The following is a 22,274-nucleotide window of genomic DNA, read 5'->3' as shown; positions in this document are numbered from 1 at the left end:
AGCAGTCTATAGATGCTGGTATTTGGAGGTCTCTCCAGGAAACAGGAAGTTTCTTCCTTGTTACCTTTCTATAGAACTCACCAGTTGACAAGTACTGAAGCTTCCAGCCTCTATTTAAATGCTTTCCCCTTAGACATGAAGAGTATGCTCTGGACCTCCCAGGTCAAGAGCGTGGCCACAGAAGGGAGAAGGCCAGCAAGTCTTTCCTATCCCTGCAGTGTCTCCTCCAGCCTCTTCCTCTGGAGCCCTTTCTTCTGCTGTGGAATAGAGGGAGGAAGCAGACAGCAAGTAAGCAAGCGAGCAAGTGAGCAAGCACAAAGTGACTGGGAAAACACTTGTGCACAAATGGGATACCCACTCTCTTGGGTCCTGAGAAACTTCAGTCAAAACTAGAGTTAAAAATGGAAGCACTGACCAATTCAGACAGGGCTGTGGGCTTTGGAGTCCAAGAGATAGAGGTTTTGTGATCTGAAAAACTTGCACTTTTTTACTTTTCTGTTTTTCCTGCAATTTCCATTTGACAGTACTCTTGGTTTTACAGTGGAAAGACTGAAAAAGAAGCAAAGAGGAAGGAAATATTTCAAGGGGAAGCAGCATTGAATTAAGACTGTCAAGACTGGCATGGTGGTATATGCCTGTAACCCTAGAAATCTGGGAGGCTCAGATAGCAGGATCACAAGTTTGAGTCTGGAGCTGGCAACTTAGTGACTTAGCAAGACCTTCTCTCAAAATAAAAATTAAAAAAAGGGCTGTGGATGTAGATCAGTGCAAGGGCTTTGGTTTTAATCCTACTATCAAAAAATAGAATAAAACAAAACAAAAAACTCCATAAAAACCAAATCAACAAACTGATTGTCAAAGGCAGGTGATTATTCCCCCATCACTAACTTCATTCTTTCTCTTATGTCTAAGGGGAAGCAAGGGAGAGGTCTTGAGTAGGGGAAGCGCACCCTCCCATGGAGAAGATGTGCTGCTCACATCTAATTTAGGAGATTTTTGCTGAGAGGAAGGAACTGAAAGCCGAGAGCCAGAGGGATCAGGGAGCACCACTCTGGCTTAAGTGTCAGATTTTTCTTATTTTCGGCTGGCAATGAAGGTTGAACCCAGAGCCTTGCATCAGCTACATCTCCAGCCTTGTCTATTTTATTCAGAGACAAGGTCTTGTGATTTTCCTGCCTCAGCTTTCAGACTAGCTGGGATGACGGGTGTGTGCCTCAGCCTATAGTCATTCTTACAGAGAACCTTTCAGGGTTTAGCTCTTCCCTGAAGACTTCTGTGGCTCAGAAACCTGCTCGCTGAAGCCTGGCCTGGCCAAAGCTTTTTTTAAAAGGCCAAGACACAGTTCTACCGGTCACCCTGGGAAGGCTTCTCAGGTTTATTGTCAGAATGTTTTGTTTTGTTTTGTTTTTGTTTTTCTTCTGGTACCAGGAATTGAGCTCATGACCTTGCGCTTGCCAGGCAGGTGCTGTGCCACTGAGCTAAATCCCCAGCCCCTGTCAGAATGTTTTATATTGCATATTGTTACAGGTTGAGATGTGTACCCCCAAATTCATATGTGAAAGCCCTAATCCCCAGGACCTGCATAAGTAACCTTATTTGGAAATAAGGGCTACACAGATATTAGTTAAGCCTAGTTGCTTAGGGTCTTTGTGGGCTTCTAAAAGGGGAAACATGGACATAGGCACGTGCCCACCGGGAGGAGGCTGTGTGAACAAACAGGAAGGTGGAAATCCCAAGATTGCCAGCAAACCACCGGAAGAAGGAGAGAACAGGTTCTCCCTCACAGCCCACAGAAGCAATCAACACTGCCAGCTCCTTGTTTGGATTTCTGGACTTCAGACCATGAGACAATATGTTACTTCTGTTTAAGTCACCCAATCTGTGGCACTGTGCTACAGCGGTCCTACAAACGAATGCAGACACTGATGCGGTTTGAACTTTTTAGAAACAAACTCCACCTTACATCAGGCTGATCTGCTCCATGCAACCCTGTCAGCTTTAACCAACAGTGTTCTGTAGAGTGAGCCTTGGTCTCATTCTGCTCTGATCCCCCTATATTTCTCCCGTGGAAAATTTTCTCGCTGCTTCAGGCTGTGTATGTGAGGACCAAGAATGGAGCTCTTTGTTTAGAATTTGCGTGGTATACATAAATAACGAGCATATGGAGCATTTTCAAGCCAGAGGGATTTCAGAATTAGGCAAGGGAAGAGGGACCTCATTTGTCAAAGATATTTCCTGTTCAGATTCATCACAAGGCTCCCTACATCCTGCCTTCCCCGGGTCCTGTTTCCCTTTCTTCCCCCCAAAACCCCAAATGTAAGAGTCTTTCTTAGCACTGTAGGCCTAACAGGATGTTGAAACAAAATAAAAAAATAGTACCACAAACCAGACGAATAGAAAAAGCCCTATTTCATTTTATGCATATAACTTCAGGATTATAAAAAAGAAATGGGTAAGAAAATTTCTTGTGCACGAATGCACTGATAAGTGGGTCTAAATTATTTGCACAAGGCCTGGTCTTTAGAAAACAACCCTAGTTATTTCCTTTTAGATGGAGGAACATGAAGGAAATTCTACCTTTGGGCTTTTCAGGGCACTTGTGCTAGAAGATGTGTGCCTACCTGCCCCAGGCTATAAGGAGGGTGGATCAGATTTAAGATGTGAGAAGAGTTGGCCCACTCCATGCCAGCCCACCCCGAGAAAGAGGGGGTGCACCTGCCCTGGGCATGATTTTGGATTCTCCGTTTTCTGAACATAGGGTATCCTACCTCATGCTGTTTCTTGTCACCTGGTGGACCCTCAGAAGTAACCATGTCTATGGACTCTGGAAATAGCTTTTTAAATGAAAGCACTTCTTAGCTGCCAAGGAAGTGGTGAGGCAAATTGTGAAAAAGGCAGCTGCATTTGCTTGTGTCTGGGAAGGAGGTTGATTCCTGGTTAGAGCAAGCATCCCAGTTTCATGCCCCATTAACGGGGTGTCCACAGATTTCTCCCTTTCAACCCAAACCACAGCCCAGGGGACGCTGCCAGCCTTCCAGTTCCTTCTCATGTAGATAGTCACGGTTGCATGGTCTGATTTAGATGAAGTGATTTCTTACAGCATTTTCAGAGAGGTGCTTCCAGATCCAAATGTAGCTAGACAAAGACATGGGAGTTACAATGCCTTCTGGACATATTTCCTGACAACCAGTGCATGGAATTAGCAATTTGTCATTGTATTTGGAATATAAAAATGACTTCCAATGCTATGTTTTGAATGTATCTCCCAGGGCTGGGGATTTAGCTCAGCGGCAAAGTGCCTGCCTGTCAAGCGCAAGGTCGTGAGTTCGGTTCCTGGTACCGGAGAAAAACCAAAAAAAAAAAAAAAAACAAAGAATTGAATGTATCTCCCAAAAAGTATATGGTGCAAAGACTCCTCACAGCAATGGTGTTAAAAGTTGGGACATTTGAGAGGTGATGAGGCCACCATGGATGGATGCTGATTATGCAAGGCCTCAAGTCTGAGTGTGCAGGTTCTCCCTTCTCTCTTCCTTCTCTCCCTCTCTGTCTCTCTCTCTCTCTCCTGCCCCCTTCTCTTCTACTTTTGGAACAACACAATGTCACTACTTCAAGAAGGCTCATAACAGATGTGAGCCCTAGACCTGGGACTTCCTGGCTTCTAGAACTGTAAGAAATATATCTCTGCTTTTTATTAATAACTCAGTCTCAGGTTTTTTGTTATAGCAGCATAAAACAGAGACATCTACTACTACAAATATTTATTGAGTAGAATGGTAATGGTAATGTGAATGTGAGAAACTGCTGCCCTGTCTCTTCTATCAAAGAATATAAACAGGAGTGCCTCCATCTTAAACTTCATTTCACCCTCAGCTGCCCTCCTCCACCCCACACAGCAGGGTGGCAGTTGTCTGCAGCTTAGACTCAGGAATGCCTCCTTCCAAGGACATTCAGTTTCCTGTGACCCAACCCCCTTTAGCAACTCTGCCTGGCAACCCTTTAGCCGCTTCCCTCATACCACCTAGAACTAGCCAATCAGCATAGATAGTTTGTGAAACTTCAACCTAGCCAATGGGGAAACACGTTAACTGCTTCTTACACCTTAGGACATAAAGGGAGTCTGTTGCTGCCTCTCTATGTGCTTGCTACCTTGCCTTAGGAGTGCAGTGCACTCTTGTGCAGAAGTTAACTTGCCTTGTTGAGATTTCTTGGTGTCTGAGTGCTTTATTTCTGCAATGACATATTGAGTCTGGGGCTTATTGCAACATGAGGGAATACAAAACATAAAGCATAAAACCTAAAAGATCAGTTTCAGGTAAAATATATTGTAGATCTTCAATATGCCAAGACATGCACTAGGAGCCTCACAATGTGTTACCATCTTGGTGCGAAGGGGAGATGAGCATGAATTAGAACCATTTTGACAAGACTAATCCCGAATGACTGAAGATGTGCGATGTATATGAGTGTCATGAGAAGTCATTGAAGAGTTTGAGGGGAAGTTCAAAGTCTGGATTTACCTGAGAAGACAGGTAATTATGTGTCAAAACAAGAACCCACAATTCAACAAAAGCATCTTGCTAATTTACAGAGGGGTCTAACCCCTGGATAATGATTTCAAAGTTAAGGTCCAAACACTGCTTTGAAAAAAGTGGCCCATAGCCTACAGTCAGGGGTTTGGCTTTTCAAGACAAATACACTAATGGAAAGTAGCTTTCAGAAAGATTTCACTGTCCGAAGTCTCCCACAGAGTGCATCCAGTCTCCTTGAAATAAATTTGTATAAGGGATGAATAGAGGATTTCATAATTAAAAATTATTTGTAGCAGACAGTTCCTGTATTTTTTTTTTCATTTAACCACAACAAAGAGGGACTCAACTGAGTTGTAGTGAGGAAAATATAGGTTATAATTCCCAGCTGTAAGCAGAAGAAATCTTGCTAAGAGCTTCACATGAGATTCTCTCTGGATGTATTATGGTAATGGAAGGTTAGACATTCCCACAGAGAACCTTGAACATTTGTTTCTTACCTCCTCTTGCACATCCTTCTACTTCCTTCCTCCTGGGAGACTCAGCACACCCACAATGGTTCTAAAGCTCCCTGAGTCAGGGGAGTCTTCTTACGGTCAAGATACTCAGCATTTTTGACTTAGTCACTCAGCTCATCTTTCCTGAATTATGTCATAGTGTAAAGGGGATAAATATCAACTAGGAATTGGCTCAGCTGAGAATAAAAGAGAATCTGAAATAAAATGCATACATAAAATGCAGATCTAATAATTTCCTAGGTAGATATCCAGTTCATGACGTTGTCAGGGACCAACATTCTCACCACCTGGTTTCTGCCTCATGGTCCTATATGGTGGCTTGAGCTCTAGCCATTGTTACTAGATTCTAGCAAGGAGAAAGGAAAGGGTAAAGAAGGACACATTCCATTCTCATAAGAATGCTTTCTAAAGGTTGCAAAAGATACTTTTGCTTGCATAATGTTAACTGGAACTGGCATACAAGCCCCCCAGTTTCAGTGGAAGCTGAGTCCTGTGATCTCTACTTTGGACAATCAAGTACTAGATATGTACTACGGATTTCATTATGAAAAAGTAGAGGGTGACACCTCTACTGAGTGACACCTTCCAGCCTCTTTGATGGGGTTAAGGTGGACACCTGAGATGGTGTCTTCTGGGTTTTTCTAAATAGCTTAATTTGATTTTAAAATCCTGATAGTAAATAGGAGATAGTAAATAGGAGCACCTTAGCAGACCCAAAGGCATTCACTGGAGTTTTGGGGGCAGTCTGGGTTCACAGGAGCAGAGTTCTGGTTCCAAATCTATTGGAAAATCACACTCTAAAGCAGTAGGGCTGGGTAGCAGCAGGCCTCAGAGTCTGTGTGACTCGCAGTCTCATGGGTGATATGATGCTGTGGGGGGCAGGCCAGGCTTCGTGGGTTCAGAGATGCTCTTCTGAATCTCTTTCTCTTCTTTTAAGAATATCAGTTCTACTGTGGGAGCCCCATTATGACCTCAGCTAAACCCAATTACTCCCCAAAGGCTTCACGTCCAAATGCTATCATACTGGGGCTTCAGCCTTCAACATAATAGTCCTGGGGGACAAAACATTCAGTCCATAACAGAAGAAGGTGGTTCTACATCGCTCAGCACGGTGCTAGCAGAGTAACTGTGGGTGGCAGGGACAGAGGCAGATGTGGGTGGCAGTGGTGAGGATGAATCAGAGAAGGGAGAAAGGAGAAGGGGAAGGACAAATCTGGCTTGTCCTGGCATCTTCATGTGGAGGAAATGTGCTGGTCAATGTGAGGTAGGGGATTAGGGTGTGGTAAAACAGCTGAGCAAGTGGGTGTGACCTGTCAGTCGTGGAGATCCAGTACACAGTACAGAAAAGCAGTTCCCAAAGCCCTGCACCTGGGACCAGTCAGAAAGGTCTATCTTCAATTCCTCCATGAGAACTACAGGGTGGCTTAGATCTGCCCTCAGCCTGACCAAAGGGGGTACAAAACATGCTAACCATTAACCCTGTGGTCACTGTGCTTTCGGTTTCACAGCGGCTTGATCTCACCCTGCAGAATGCATTTCTTTTCCTACTTTTAATTGGCTCACACTCACTCTGCTGAGGATATTTCTTTTTCTGCCTTTAATAAATGTAAAATCTTGCCACCTTTTGTGCTTGTCTTGACCAGCTCTTTGTTCAGCATGACAAAAACCTAGAAAAACACTTCCAGAAGGAGTCACCTTCACCCCAGAACCCCCATAACAATTGCATGGGTGTTGCTTCATGGGATTTTTCCTGCTACTCTGTAAGGTGGTGGGGCCTATCCCAATTTTACTCATACATTTATTTTAATATTCTTTTGAATACATCAAATACCTAATTTACAAAAATGTGGAAGAAAGGAATGGTTTTTGTCACCACAAGACACCAGGGTTGTTTTTTTTCTCTCTTCCACACTGTTTCACTGCCTAGAATATATTCTGCCCTCCTTTTTTCTATTGCTTCCCTCACCATCACAGCTTTTCATGACCCCTTCTGTCTTCTACTGTCCCCTACTTAGAAAGATCCATTTCAAGTGCCAGGTAGGCTTCTCCGTCATCCTTTCTAGGAACCTCAGATCATAGCCCCTTTCATGGATTAAATACTTCATCCACATGGAGTATGTTTTGCTAGGTTGCTGCCATTCACCTGAGACTCATGCCAAATTCCAAATACCGGTCAGCCAAATCATTTGGTGCGTGTTCACCTGGGATTGAAGAGCTGATGAACGAATCAGCATCATCTGGCTTCTTCTTGAGTGGACCTGTTAGCGCTAAGTGCTGTCCTTTGGGAGATAAAGTAGGGGCCCCAGAGGTTTATTTCTTTTCACTTTTCAGTACATTATTAGAGAGCTGCCTCAGTAGGTCTATGTTAGTTCTACTGCAGAACAGACTGAGCCCAGCCACCGTGTTCAGAGCTCCATTTCTAACAAGGCCACTTCCTTGACAAGGGAGCACTCAGAGTTATAGTTACAAGGATAGCTCCTGCCCTTTTGGCCCTGAAAATGTTTGGAACTTGATGGTGGTGGGTTCTATTCTACCAGAACATGAAATATTATATTGGTTAGTGTTCTCCAGAGAAATAAAACAGTAGGATATATATTTATGTATCAGTATCTTATATATGTGCAACTTTTTCTAGGGAGAAATTTATTATAAAGTTTTGGCTCATATGATTCTAGAAGCTAACAAGTTCCACAGTCTTTCATAATACTATGAGATGAGGCCCAGGAAAGCTACTGGTGCAATTCTAAGGTCAGAGCGGGTGGTGTACGTTCCAACTTTGTGGTCTGAAGGCTAGGAAGTAGGAACGGTAAGGGCAGGTGTCTTGGCTCAGGCAGTCCTGCAGAGACTTCTTGACTTCTCCATTCCTTTCTTTTTGTTCTGTGAGCTATATTAATCTCTCGGTGGATTGGATTATGCTTACCATCAGCCCAGCAATTCAAAGGCTAATTTCTTCTGGAAACACCACCCTGCCCCAGACACATTCAGAAATAATATTCAACCAGCTATATGAGCATCCTGTGTCCTAGTCAGGTGGACACATGAAATTAACCATCACATGTGTTATAGATATTAAACTTTTCTGTATGTTATAATGTTCTGACATTTTAAAATAACTCCTGTTGAGGACAGACTGCTACTCCCAGAGCTAGGTAATTCTTAGAGATACCAAAGGGCCTAGCTGGGTGTGTTAGTTACTTTTCTCTAGTTGCTGGGGAAAAATACCCAAAACCCAAAGTTAAAGAGGGAAAGGTTTATTTAGCTCACAGTTTGTGGAGGTTTCAGTCCGTAACCGGCCAACTCCAAGGCAGGGTGGCACATGGCAGAGGGGCAACTGTTCATGGCGAGCCAGACAGCTAAAAGCAACAAGAGCAGATGGGGAGAACAAGCCGCTTTTCTTCCCTTATTCTGTAGGCAGGCTGCCTGCCCTTGGGTGGGTGTAGCACTCACACCGTCTTGGTGCCCTCCTCTTGCACAGGCTCAGGATATTTACAAAGTGAGGACTCTGGCCCCATGCTGAGTCAAGCTGGAAACACTAACTTTATTTCTTGAGGTGAGGGCAAGAAAACAAGAGGTACAAGTTTAACAAGCTGTCTTCAAAAAGCCTGCCCCCCCCCGCCCATGACTGCATGAGGCTTGGGGGGACATCCAGACACAAACCATAGCACTGGGAGTATGGTTTTATTGTGCAAACTATCCACTCTAGAGCTGTTCCTCCTCTATATGACCCACATAGTATTCCCCTGTCTTGGTTATCCCAGGGCCAGGTACCAGGCACTCCTATAAAATCTGAAACCTGCTGAAATTATTCAAACTAGCCAGTGCTAAACTGTTTACCCTACCCCATGTTTTCCTCCCTTGGAAACCCTCCTAAAGGCTCTTGTTAAAGCCTCTGATTGCTTCTGCCTTCTGTCTCCTGACTATTCTGGCAGCTTTCCATGTTGTTCTGTGCCTTCTATCTTGAGAACCTATGAGCAGAATATACTTAGTTGCTCTGAGCCTCTGTCTCCTCTTGTGGCTGTGCCTGACTGATCTGATGATATAATGAATGCAAAACAGCTGACCATGGCCTGGGGCTCCTATAGATCTCACTGAAGTGTTTGGCATTACGAGCTCAGGGGATCATTTGCCCTCTGTATTTCTCTGCTCATCATCTTTCCTTGTCTTACAAATGCTATTATCTATTTGTACCAGGTGCTCACAGACCCTATTTTCTATCTGTATCATGTGGTATAAGATAAGTGCATTCACAGCCTCTTTGTAAAACAATTTCCAAACTTTGTCCACCAACCATTCCTGCCCTTGAGGCCAAGGTGACTTCCCTGGTGACAGATCATGAAGTAATGACAAATGGCGGGACCATTGCCTTTTCCCATTTAATAGATGATCTATGAATAATTGAAGCTTGTTGAATTAGTTTGGCCACAGAAGCTTCTTCCTCCTTTGCTGGGAATACAGCCAAAGTTATTCTTTAAAAGACACGTACATGTGCTCGTGCTGAACAAATTTTCTGGCAGAAGAAAGTAATGGAGAAGTTAGATTCCTAAAAAAATCTAGGCAGACAGGAAGCAGCCATAGAAGAAGGAAATACTGTATAGAAAATCTTCAGTAGATCGTAGAAACAAGTGTGATATATTCTCTGAGCAAGGAGAGGATGATGGTGTGTGTGGCTATGTACATAGTTTCTTTCTGCTTCAACTGAAAGGAACAAATGCTGTGGGGAGGGAGGGTGGGAAAGCTGGTGGAGGACCAGCGTGCACTTGGGGTAGTGTTGCTGCCTTTGTCCCTACATTGAAACACCAACAGGAGCTGCTTTGCTAGCCCATGTGAAACAGAACCAGCTTCCATGCAGCTCAAGCAGCTGGGATGGGAGATGAGGTGCAGAGGACTCTTTTCTTAGCTCAGTGGCATGTACCTTTTCAATCAGATCAGCCAGTGTGGGTGGGGGACACTGGAGAGAGACGTGTGACCCTCCACCCACACATGCACTTGAGGCGGACCACTCCTGTAGGCTACATAGCATTTGTATCCTGCTTTCCAGAGGTTGAGGGAGACTGTCTCAGAGGCAGTTCTGTAGCTGGAGGAGAGCTGGGCTCTGTAGAAAAACAGACTGGGTGTGAATCCTGCCCACTTAGCCTTCCAAGGTCTACGATAAACTCCATCACTGAGTAGCTGAGCAGAAGTCTGAGGTCTGACGATGAAGTGGTGAACAAAGGGACTTTGGTTCTTGCGGGGAGATGATTTAAGAGCAGAAAGAGCAAAAAACAAAGGAAAAGGAAAATATAACAAAGATTACATAAAGGACACACGAAGGTTGAGAGTGCTGGTGGGAGGGGGAGGAAGAAGACTGAGTCACACGTGGTTCCCACAGACAAGACACATGTCCCAGTGGAAGGACACAAGTCACACACACACACACACACTCAAGTCACACATACACACATGCCACAGAAAGCCACAGATAAGGGCCTAAGAGGGGAAAATAGGCAGAGGCTGCAGGCAGATGAATCTACTCTGGGTGGGCTGATCAGAAGAGGGAACACTTGATCTGAGAAAAAATGAGAAGGCAGTCGACAAGTGGACAGGGTCACTCAATTTGGACAGCAAGAGCAGCAAGTACAGAAGTAAGGCGGAAAAGAGCTGAGAGCACTAGGCAGGAGCCCGGTGTGGGAGACCAGTGTGGCTGCAGGGTGTGAGATGGGCTCTCTGAGATGCAGACGAAGCTGGGGCCAGGTAGGGTTTCGTCCTAGGAGACTTCGCAGGCTGTAAGTGCAGAAGAAGGTGTATTAGGCTGGAAAGTAATAGAGTCTAATTTATTTCACTTTAAAATAAATTTTATTTTTATTTTTTGATACTGGGGGTTGAACTCAGGGCCTTTGCACTGAATTACATACATCCAGCTCTTTTTATTAATTATTTTGAGGTAGAGTTTTGATAAGATACTAAATTGCCCATACTGGGATTGAATTTTCAATCATCCCACCTTGGCCTCTCAGAGTGCTGGAATGGTAGGTATCTGCCACCACACCTGCCTTTATTTTATTTATAGTAGACACATAATAATTGTACATATTTATGTGATGTTTTACTGCTTGCATACCTTGTATAATGAGCAAATGAGGTAATTGGCAGATCTACCACTTACAATATTTATCATTTTTGGGGGGTGGTGGTGGAAGCATTCAAAGTTCTCTCTTCTAACTATTTAGAAATATACAATATGTTATTGTCACCTGTAGTCTCCCTACTGTTAGTGGATCCCCAGAACTTATTCCTCTTGTCTAACCAGAACTTTGACCTAGTGCTCAGCATCTCTTCTCTCTCTGACTACCCCTCTCCTCTTCCCAGTCTCCAGTGACCACTAAAGAAATCCATATTTGCTGTTCTTTCCTAACCTCTGTAAAGCAGAAATCATGATGGTATGAACTTCAAAGTGTTATATGAAGACTAAGTATAAATTAAAAATATAACAAGGGGCTGGGGATTTAGCTCAGTGGCACAGCACCTGCCTGGCAAGCACGAGGTTGTGAGTTCAATTCCTGGTACTGGGAAAAAGAAATATAATGAGTAGGTATATAACCCAGTGTCAAACACATAGAAAATGCAGGGTACATTGCCTATCATTGTTATTAATCTCCCTGTGAAGCTGACTTTGAAGCCATTGAACCCATTTCTCTCTAAACTGTTCTGGTTTTTCTGTAGCCATGTGGAGGTACCTTATGGAGGCGAGGTGGGGTTAACCCATATTTATGTCTATCTGCCTACCTGCTTGCTGCAATTGCAGTCATTTTTGCATGTAAAGGAAGTACTCAGAGTCAAGGTTAAAATTTTTCTCAGGGCATAGATTTGGACTTGGACTAACATTCAGATAAATGGGCAGCCAAGTTCCAAGTTCTTAGGTCTTTCCCTACTTGTAATAATTTTTTATCAAAGAGTTATGAAATATCTACCTTGATCATAAATTTGTTGTAAGGCTACCAGAGGATATCATACTTGAAGTTGAAGTTCGCCCCGTTGTGAGCACTCAGTCAGTGTTGGACCTTCTCTTTCCTCCTGTTGTATTCATTATCTGTTCTTTTCCCTGGAGGGCTGACTATGGGCCACATCTCCTTCGAAGTCTGGGTGGGAAGCTCAAAGAAGACTGAGGACAGCACACAGTGAGGTCTGTGTGTTTCCTCCGCCTGCTCCCTCCCTGGCCATCTTCTGGCTAGTGGCTCCCTCCCTCTGCCGCAAGCCACAACTCCTGCTGGGGTGGCTCCACTCTGCACTGTGGTTTTTGTGGCATCAGATCTTTCTTTTTACATCCTTAGGCCACAGTTTCCAGTGCTCCCTGATGGTACCAGCCCAGAAGTGCTTGCTGGTTTCCCTTAACTCTGCCCACACATTAATAAATAGTGTCTTCATTAAATTCTTTGTAATGACTCATTTTGATTTGGGCCATCTATTTCCTGTTGGGACCCTACCCATATACCAAATAGTTTAAAAATATACCCTTGCTATATGGTCCTAGCCAGTTAAATGTAAGTATGTGTCAGTGTACGCTCTATTTCAGAGAACATAAGATGTCATCTCCTCCCCCCATAAGTTAGCATCTCTGAAATCAGGATGAGTTTTGCAAATGTCAATATTACACTTTTTACCAGTGAGGCATCTGCTGGTGCTTTCCTCTGCATGGGTGAATTTTATCATTACTGGTCAAGGAGTCCACATTTTAATTGAATAATGTTCATTATTGGTGTTACTCACTGCTTTTTAAAATATTTTCAGAAAGTTTCATCATGATTCAGCTCTGGAATGAAATAATTGCATACACAGGCATGAAACAGAACAGTGAGGCATAGTTTTGAGGTCGGTGAAGCAAATACCCATCTTGGCAGAATAGAGGCAATTCCGTGTTTCAAAGGACTTTATGGGGGTGAGGCTTAAGAAAGGAAGTCACCCACATGTAGCTGAAGCTGTGCAACATGTTATTGAGTATTTCCAAAAGAATTGCTTGCAACAGAACAAACCATGTCACCACACGTAGTAGGAATCCCCAAATCCTTTGGAGTAAATAAAAAAAATTTAAAAGAAGCTAAGAGTTTGTGTCACTGGTTGGCAGTGTTTTTTTTTTTTTTTTGTAATTATCTATAAAATAATGGTGTATCCTACAACTTGTTGACATCTTAGATTGTATGAAATATGGAGTTTTCTAGAATGGTCTTTCCTGTTGTCTAGCTATTGGTTGATTCTAGTCCTCATTCTCTGGCAAACTAACAGAGAAACAAATAATGACTTAGTATTCATCTCCAGGCTGGTGGACAGTATGTTTATCAACTCTCCTCCTAGTCCTGATTGACATATTCTAGAGCTTTTTGGTTTTGAAGCTGATGAGTTACTAGAACTCTGGAAGTGGGAGAATGGTGGCAGAGAGTATCAGGGTCAGATGTTTCCTGAGTGGGTTGAAGCAGGACAGAGAGTGGACTGATGCTCAAACAATGTGATCATTAGCTGGGTAATTACATGAGCTGATCAAAATATAGTCCATGTTTAAATAAAAAAATTATTTGCTATTAATCCTCCTCAAAATACTCTTGCTCACTTTGAACATACTTATCCTGTCATTCTTGCCACTTTCTGAAGTAGTTCTAGAAGTCTTCTTTTGTGAATGTCTTTACCAGGAGATAAGAGAGAGAATGCTGCTGCCAAATATGATTCAGTGGAAAGGCAGACTCGTAAAAAACATCATGGTGTGTTCTCCTCCACCTTATTCATGAGATCAGGTACCATGTATAGTACCTTTGGCTCTTTCCCAAAGTCAAAATGACTATGAAAGGTGAATATTTTGAATTGAGTCAGAATACTGACATGGGCAGCCATGACAGAGCAACTAAAGATACTCTTCCAGAACTGCTTTGAAAGTGGCAAGAATGATGGGTCAATGTTTGAAGTGAGGGGGAGTATTTTGAGAATGATTAATGGTAATTTATTTTTCACATTAAAAAAATATTAGACATTCACTGTATTTTTTGATCACAGCACCTAGACATTTTGTCTACCAGGCTTATGGATACGGAGAACAGGCTATAAAGTAGGTTTTCAGAAAGAATTAGAGCACAGTGAAATAGCAATTAATCAAGATAGGAACATGGATTCCACGGGATCTCCACTGTTTTCCTCCGGCTCCGGAGGCCTACACTGCCGGGCAAGCTGGGGAAGGGCTCTCCAGAGGGATAAGTCCCGGAAGTAGGTTACAGAGTCATAGCACTTTTTGTAGCTACTTAACACCTCTTCCCCCAAATGAAAAGAAAGATGTTTTTGTGATTATATTTTAAAGGTAAAACTTTTTCACATGTGATCCTCCCAGGGCCATGTGGGGATGGAGAAATGGCTTGAACGTGGGCTGCATTTGTGCAGGTGGCTTTAGAATTCTGTCCTCAAAATTGAAAAACAAAAACGAAACCAAAGTGAATAAATGTAGGTAAAATCTAAAGGCCTGTTAACTGGCCATATGGATAAAAGTGGGAGACAAAATTAAAGCACATGGAAAAAGCTTTTTAAAATTTTTTTTTATTTTAAAGAGAATCAAAAAAGAACAATAGCAAAATGCCAACAACATAGGCAAAAACAGAACAAAGCAAAAACAATAAGAATGATACAGGGTTTCATAAAATGATAGGAATTATCAGTGGTTGTTGAGGTCAAGATTTTGCTCTACCAGTGGTTTAGGGGCTGGGCCATACTCTCCCTTTTTCCGTTGGTCCCCAATGCCTTACCCTCTCTTTTATGTCACCTAACTCTCTGCTTTGAAAAGATGACCAAGGGACACCACACAAAGGATTTCCTTGTTTTCTGCCTTCCAGTTGGGTTTGTCCAAGGGTTGAGTTTCCATGGAGATCAAGGGGAGGATGAATTCTCCTGGGTCCTGCCTGTGAGGTTCCTGGATTAGCTATAACCATCTGTCAATGGTCACAGCTCTTCTTAAGGTTTGATCTCTACATATCCTCTCCCTTTAGGCTATGAAAGCCTGCTCTCTCTCTCTCTCTCTCTCTCTCCCCCCCGCATTCTCTTTCTTCCCCTTCCCCCTCTCCTTGCATGGCCTGGATGGAGAATGTCCTACGAAAGCCTTATGTGCTCATAGGCCTCTTTGAAGGTGACTGAATCACGAGGGCACTGTAGCTGATTTGCTGTTAGGACGTGGGGTCTGGTCAGAAGAAAGGGCTCACTGGAAGTGTGTAGCTCCTTCTCTGGCTCTTCTGTCCTCTCTGCTTCTTGGTCACCACGACACAAGCAGATTTCCTCTACCCAAGCCCTTCCACCGTGCTGTTTCTGTGTGTGCTCAACATGGACTTTTGGAACTGTAATCCAAGTCAAAATAAACCTCTCATCCTTTAGATTGCAGGGATTCTGTCCCAGGGATGAGGGCAGTGACTGAGACACTCCTTTTTGTGGCACTGAGGGTTAGATCTAGTCTTGCACGTATTAGGCAAGCATTTTCCCACTGCGCTATGTGTCAAACCCTTTTTAACCATACTACCATGATAAATGCATGCCCATATCTATAGCCGCACAATTCACAATGGCTGACTCTTGGAAGTGGCCTATATGTCCATCAACAAATGAATGGACAAAGGAAATGTAGTATTTAGATGCAGTGGAGAACTGTTCTGCCAGAGGAAGGATACACCTGAGTCCTTTGTAGGAAAACGGATGCACCTTGAGGCCATACTATTAAGTGAAGTAAATCAGACACATGAGCTTAAATAGTGCATGGTTTCTCTTATATGAGAAACTAAAAATATAAATAAAATATGAATAATAGGAAATAGGGAAGTAGATCTTTTGGAAATGGGAAGGGGACAGAGAAATGGAGGGAGGGGAGGGAGAGGGGATAAAAAAAGGAATTGTGATGTGTTAAGTACATGTACCAACTCCCCATGAGGAATATGATCTTTATGTACTGTAAGCATATACTAATAAAAATAAAAATTGAAAAAAGGTACTTTTAAGGTATGTAAGAACTTGCCACTTTAAAGAAGAATTTATTTCTTCACAGCATTTTGACAGAATCAAAATAAAATCAGTTTCATTGTTTAAGAAAACACAGTTTTGTTTTGAGACAGGGTCTCATTGAGTTTCCCATGTTGGCCTTGAACTCATGACCCTCCCGACTCAGGCTCCCAGGCAGCTGGGATAGCAGGCATTCGCCACTGCACCCGGTCTTCCTCCTCCTTTCTTTGGGACGAATTGGTAACAGTTCTGCTCCTGTTATGCTGGAGGTGACTGTGTGATCCCAGTGGTTGCCCTATACCCACAGCTTTGTAAGTAGTGGAGAATCTCTTCCTTAGAGTATCTTATTTCAAATGTGCCACCTGCTTCCCCACAGAACCCTACAATTACAGGTGCCAGACATCTCTACTTATCATTTTTACTACTCTTGAAAGCAACAGATTAGATTTACTTGGTTTCTTACTTTTGATTTTCCAGTGCTAAATGCAAAGACTTCACATGAATAATCTAATACCATGACTCTTTCTGGTGATCCAGAGATTCAAATGAGTCCAGAGCACTGATTCTGGGAATCTGGAGCTCTAGGTCTGAGATAAGGAGTGTGACTGTTTGCAAACTGATGTGTTGGCTTTGAGGGTCCTTTGAATATAGTCATCGAATGATGGTCATTTATGTATCTCTTGTTCTTTAGCTTTTTCAACAAAATCATAGCTAATTTCCAGGCTGAAATTATTGTTAAAAGCAATTTTTTCCTCTCCTCCAGGGGCCTTAACACAATAGTATGAACTTGTGCTGGGTGTGAAGTATTATGAGATCATTTTTCCAAACAGAATTAGACTTCAATATTTGATAGTAACAATTACAAACAATAACCAAGGAGTAGATTGTTGTGTGTAGTTGATGATGCACACTGACGTCCGTGGGGGACATCAGTCATATACACTACAAAGTGATGTGCAACCTGCCCACCTGTGCACAGTCACCTGGGGAGGGGCCACAATCCCCACTAGCACTGACGTGGCAGAAGAAGGTGGAGTTTAACCATTGTGAGCACTGCCTTTATCCCATCTGCATTTTAACTTACACTTTCACTTAAATATCTGACTTACAGTCTGATGTTTGCTATTACTTTTAGTTCTTTATATGGTACAGCTGAGTGTTTCACCTACAATCATCAGTGCTTCAGGGTACTCTATGCAAGTTCGATTGCAAGAGCACAAGGATGAAGAGAAAGAGCCCTGGATTTGGTGTCTAGGGATCTGTATTCCAACCCTACTGGACAATGATGAACAGGTTTCCTCTGGACTCTCAGACTCCTTAACCATACAACAGAATTAATGGTGGTCCCTTCATAAGTTAGAGGAACAACATCATACATTTAGAGAACCTGATACACAATAACTACTTTGTCCATATTGATCTACTCTCAAAAGGCAAAGACCTCAGAAATGAAAGCTTCTTACAATGTTGTTAGAAGTGAATATACAGGAAGTATTTATAGAGGAGCCTCTTGGGCACCAGTTTACAGCAGACTTCTTCATGCAAACAAGAGCTGTTGGGAAGGGGACTGAGGAAAGCGGGGAGAGGAAGTGGAAGGGAAGGGAAGGGAAAATAAAAAGGATTAAGATGTTATATGTATATATCCCAACTCCCCGTGGGGAATGAATTCATTGTGTATCACAAACACATACTAATACATTTTTTTTAAAAAAGAGCTGTTTGGGAGGTTTCAGAGAGCTGTGTAGCTGCAGCTGAGTTAACTGCACGTGACATTCAGATCCAGGGACAAAAATCTGAATTCCTGGATAACCCAAGACTATTCCTGGGTTTTATTTTTCTCTCTGACATGTTGAGTTTTTCTTTCCTTTGACAGGGCCAACTGGCAAAAAGGCATTCCTGTTTGTCTTGGAAAGTCTGCACAGCCTCCTTTTGTGATTAGAGAAGTCAGATAGTTAAAGCTGGGATTTCTCACCCTTATCCGAATTGGTATATAGCACAGGTCTACATTTGGGATTCATTTCATCTGCTAGTGCTATATACTTGGAGAGGGGAAATTTTGATCAAAATGTCATTCTTGATGCCAATATGCCATTCTTTGGTGACATGGTGTAGACATCATTTCCTAAGGTGAGGAGACCGATGAGTAGAAGGTGTAGGATAGTATACAGTGCAGAAAGGTTTAGCTTGAAAAGGGACATTTCTCCTCAAATAGCTGACTTAATTCTAACACCAGATTTTTCAATATTCTGTGATTCCAGGAGCCAAAACAACCAAGGAGGCTGGTTCCAGTAACAATAATGGTATCTCATATTAGTCTAGTGCTTTATACTTATAACAACAACTCCAGAATCTCATTGACCCTAACATAAACCCAATGAGGCGGTTTGGGAGGTATTAGTGTCTTTGTTTTACGACTGTGAAATCCAAGAAGATATTAAGTGTCTCGCCATGATCTCATAGCACATGATAGAGCTCAGGTCTATTGGGTACCAGTTTAGTATTTTAAAATTTATAATATACTTCATTATTTTGTGCACTAATGTCCTTTGCTGAAAATGTAGTGAAAAATTTTAATGAATATGCAATATTTATTCATAATTTGAAATTCAAAATGTTACAAAGTATATGCTGTGAAAATTAACTCTTCCTTTCTCTTTCCTACTCTTTTTGCAATGCATTGACCTGGGTACAACCATTATTCTGCTCCTCACATATTCTCTGGGGGTTATTCTGTGAATTTCTAAGCACAAATACCTATCTTCTCCTCCTCTTGTATTACTTTAGCAAATGAAAGTCCAGAGAAGTGAATTTGGAGAAGTTGGTAAATGATCTCACTGAGTTTTATGAGAGATGTAGCTGTCTTTGCAGCTTAGCTTCTGCAGGGGGGATCAAGTTGGTGTATTTTAGCTTTTCAGATACAAAAGACAATGGACTTTAGATCATGAAAAGAACTGAATACTTTTAAAAGATGTTCTCACTGTGGGCCCTTTTCTCAAATAGTAGCAAAATATTAAAAATGATCATAGGTAATAGCTATTAAAATATTTACTTAATCCTCCTTGCTACTGTATTTCTTGTTTAATGTATTCTTTATTCCTCATAATAATACTATAATAAAGATTTTGTTAGCCAGTTTTCCAGGTGATAAAATAGTCTCAGGGTAAAGTAATTTGCCCAGGAGAACACATAAAGTAAATGTTGAGGCTGGAATTCAAAGCAAGGCAAACTTCCCTGAAGGCCTACATTCCTAACCTTGATATCACTCAAGAAAATAATTGATTCTGGCTGAATAGCTCCTTGGAAGATTCTGTCAAGGAAGCAGGACTTTTAGATAGCTTGCTAGCACTTTGCCCATCTGATTTACTTCTGGTATTAAATTCATCACTCAACCTTGGTCTGCTTTTGCCTATTTTATTTTTAGTACTGGGGATTGAACCCGGGGGTGATCTACCACAAAGCTACACCCCTAGATCTTTTCATTATTTTTAAAATTTGGAGACAAGGTCTCACTGAAGTGCGCTTGAATTTAGGATCCTCCAGCCTTCATCTCTCTCAGTGCTGGGATTACAGGTGTGTGTCTTTCTACTTCTGCCTAAACTGAACAGTTGAGGACCAGAAATTTGCTTTCTAGTTATTTTCCTTCTTCCTCCATAATCTCTGAGACAGAACTGGAAGAATGTCTTCTAAGTTTTTGACACGTTTTCTATTACATGAAATCACCTACCCCATGTTGAATCCATCTTTAAGGCTGCTCAATTATACTTTATTTTTTTTCTGAAACCCTCATTTATTTCTCTCATATCCATTCCCATCATGTTGATTCAAGTAATATTTTTTAAAAAGTAACTGGGTCAACTCAGCCATCCCTTGACTGTTTCTCTCCTTCACAGCACTCTCTCCAGTATATTTTGTATTGCACAGAATAATTAAAGCACAAATTGAATTGCAGCAACAACTGTTATTCTCTCATAATTTGCCCTAGTATGTTCTTATTGGTATTTATTTTGATTGACATTCTTGATAAGTTACAGTACATTTTTGTTTCTTGCCTGACTTCCCCACTGGAAGGTAAGTTCCATGAGCATAGGGACTTTATTCATTGTAGGTGAGTGCTTAGTGCATGGTAGGTCCTCGGTGCATGCTTGTTCAGTGAATGACCTCACTCTCTTTCAAAGCCTTCCCATTGTTCTCTGTATAAGAAGCAAATCTTATCTTACCCAGAAGGTCCTACACGCTCTGAGCCCCATGAGCTCTATGGTTTTATGCTTTCTCGTCCTCTCACTCTTGCATGCTGAGCAAAAGCCAGCTTTACCTTTGAGCAGGTCAGACTACCCCTGGCATCAGGCTGCTCACTCTGCCTGGAGTCTCTTCCTTCACTTGGCTGACACCTAGTACTCAGCCTCCCCAGCCGGGAAATTTTCTTTGTAACCCTCATCATAGTATGCAGTTGTATCCCTGTTTGATGGATTGACTAACACCTCTCTGTCCCAGTAGACCAGGGATTGGCAACTCTGGCTATAGACCATGCAGGTCTCCCTGCTTAATTTGAATGTATTGTTTATGGATCTTTTGACATTATATCCACAGAGAAAATGAATTCATAGGCATCAAAGTCTAAAATATTGATTATCTAGCTTTCTATAGGAAAATTTTTCTAATTCTCCCCTAGACTATATATCCCAGAGGGAAGGGCATGCCTGATTTATTCATTAAAGTGCATAAAATGTGTTGAATAGATTGGATAAATGCATGATTTCCAATATGCCAACTGCATTTCCTCTCTCATACCTTTCATTCCAGATATATTCTTGGACTTTTGATGACTGAGTTGAACTGGTAGTTGTAGAAAATAAAATTATGAAAATCAAGCATTACAATTATCGTTGCTTAAATGCTATGGCTACGGAGTTGTACGCATATAGATTGTAAGGTGGTTAGTGGGATGGGTATTTGAACAGAACTGTGAACACTATGTACATATGTGGAGATTAAAAACAAGGTAATGACTATTTTCTTTTATTTATAATAGGAGCATCATATAACTTTAGTAGAAAAATTTTTAGGTGAGGTATGTTTCAATGTTTCAATGGGAAGAAAAGGAAATAAATAAATTTATTGTCTGAATACTTAACATCCTTAGTTCTTTCTTGCTCATCTTGCTTTGAGACTCTGAGCTCCTTAGTAGTAGCCTCAATCTACGGAAATAATCTCTTATTGGAAAATAAAGTATATACTGGCCTAATACTTGAAGGTTTTTAAAAAAGCTTTTTAAGTCAATTAATAGTTTCCTCTCCTTCTCTTCCTTACCCTTTTCTCCCTTCCTTCATAGCGATGGTATTTAGTAAGTTCTACTTCTGTTGATTTCTCGAGATTAGATAGAATGGTACATTTGATGTGCATTTGATGAGTTAGAGTCCAGTGGGCTACAAAATATACAATATCTTTACTCAAGTTAAGCATGTCAGTAAAAAGATATTATCTAGCAAATAAAAATCTCAGAGGTGAGGCAGTTTTAGGTATAGGGACATTTGTTCAGTAAACAAATACAAATATTATCATCAAGATGTGGTTTTAGGTGTCAGAACTATAGCAATAAAAATAACTTACAAAATCCCGACCCTCTTATAGATTACATTGTAGTAAGGTAAGGGAAGATCATTACAGGGCACCATTAGGCCATTGTAAGAGAGCTGGGGATTTGCTCTGGGTAGCACTGGAAAGCATTGAAAGGCGTTGAATAGATGATTTACATAAAATGACTTTGATTTTAAAAGGGGCCCATTGGCTGCTGTGCTGAATATAGTTGGCAGGGTAGGAGAGAAGCAATGGACAAAGATAGAATTAGAAAGACTGTTTGGATGATTACCAAAGTAATTCAGGTGAGAGGTGACGATAGCTTGGATCAGGCTGGTAGTGGGACTTGCAAGAAGTGGTTGTTATTCCCATATTTCAGGATGAAGTACAGTGGCTGTGTTAGTCAGCTTTCCCATTGCTGGATGGAATACCTGATACACACAATGAAAGGGGAAGAGGTTTCATCTGGCTCATGTTTTAAGGGGATTCAGTCCATGGCTAGATGGCTGCAAGGCAGAAACAACGTGACAGAAGGGTATGGTAGAAGGAAGCTGCTTAGTTCATGGCAACTGGGAAATGGAGTGGAGGAACAGTACCAAAAGCGAAGGGGCCAGGGATCAGACATAGACCTCAAGGCCATGCTGCCATGACCCACCCTCATGCACCGAGA

The sequence above is a fragment of the Chinchilla lanigera genome, unplaced genomic scaffold (assembly GCF_000276665.1).
Source record: "Chinchilla lanigera isolate Chin_1 unplaced genomic scaffold, ChiLan1.0 scaffold00045, whole genome shotgun sequence".
Classification (NCBI taxonomy): domain Eukaryota; kingdom Metazoa; phylum Chordata; class Mammalia; order Rodentia; family Chinchillidae; genus Chinchilla; species Chinchilla lanigera.
Note: the sequence above shows the minus strand (reverse complement) of the source record.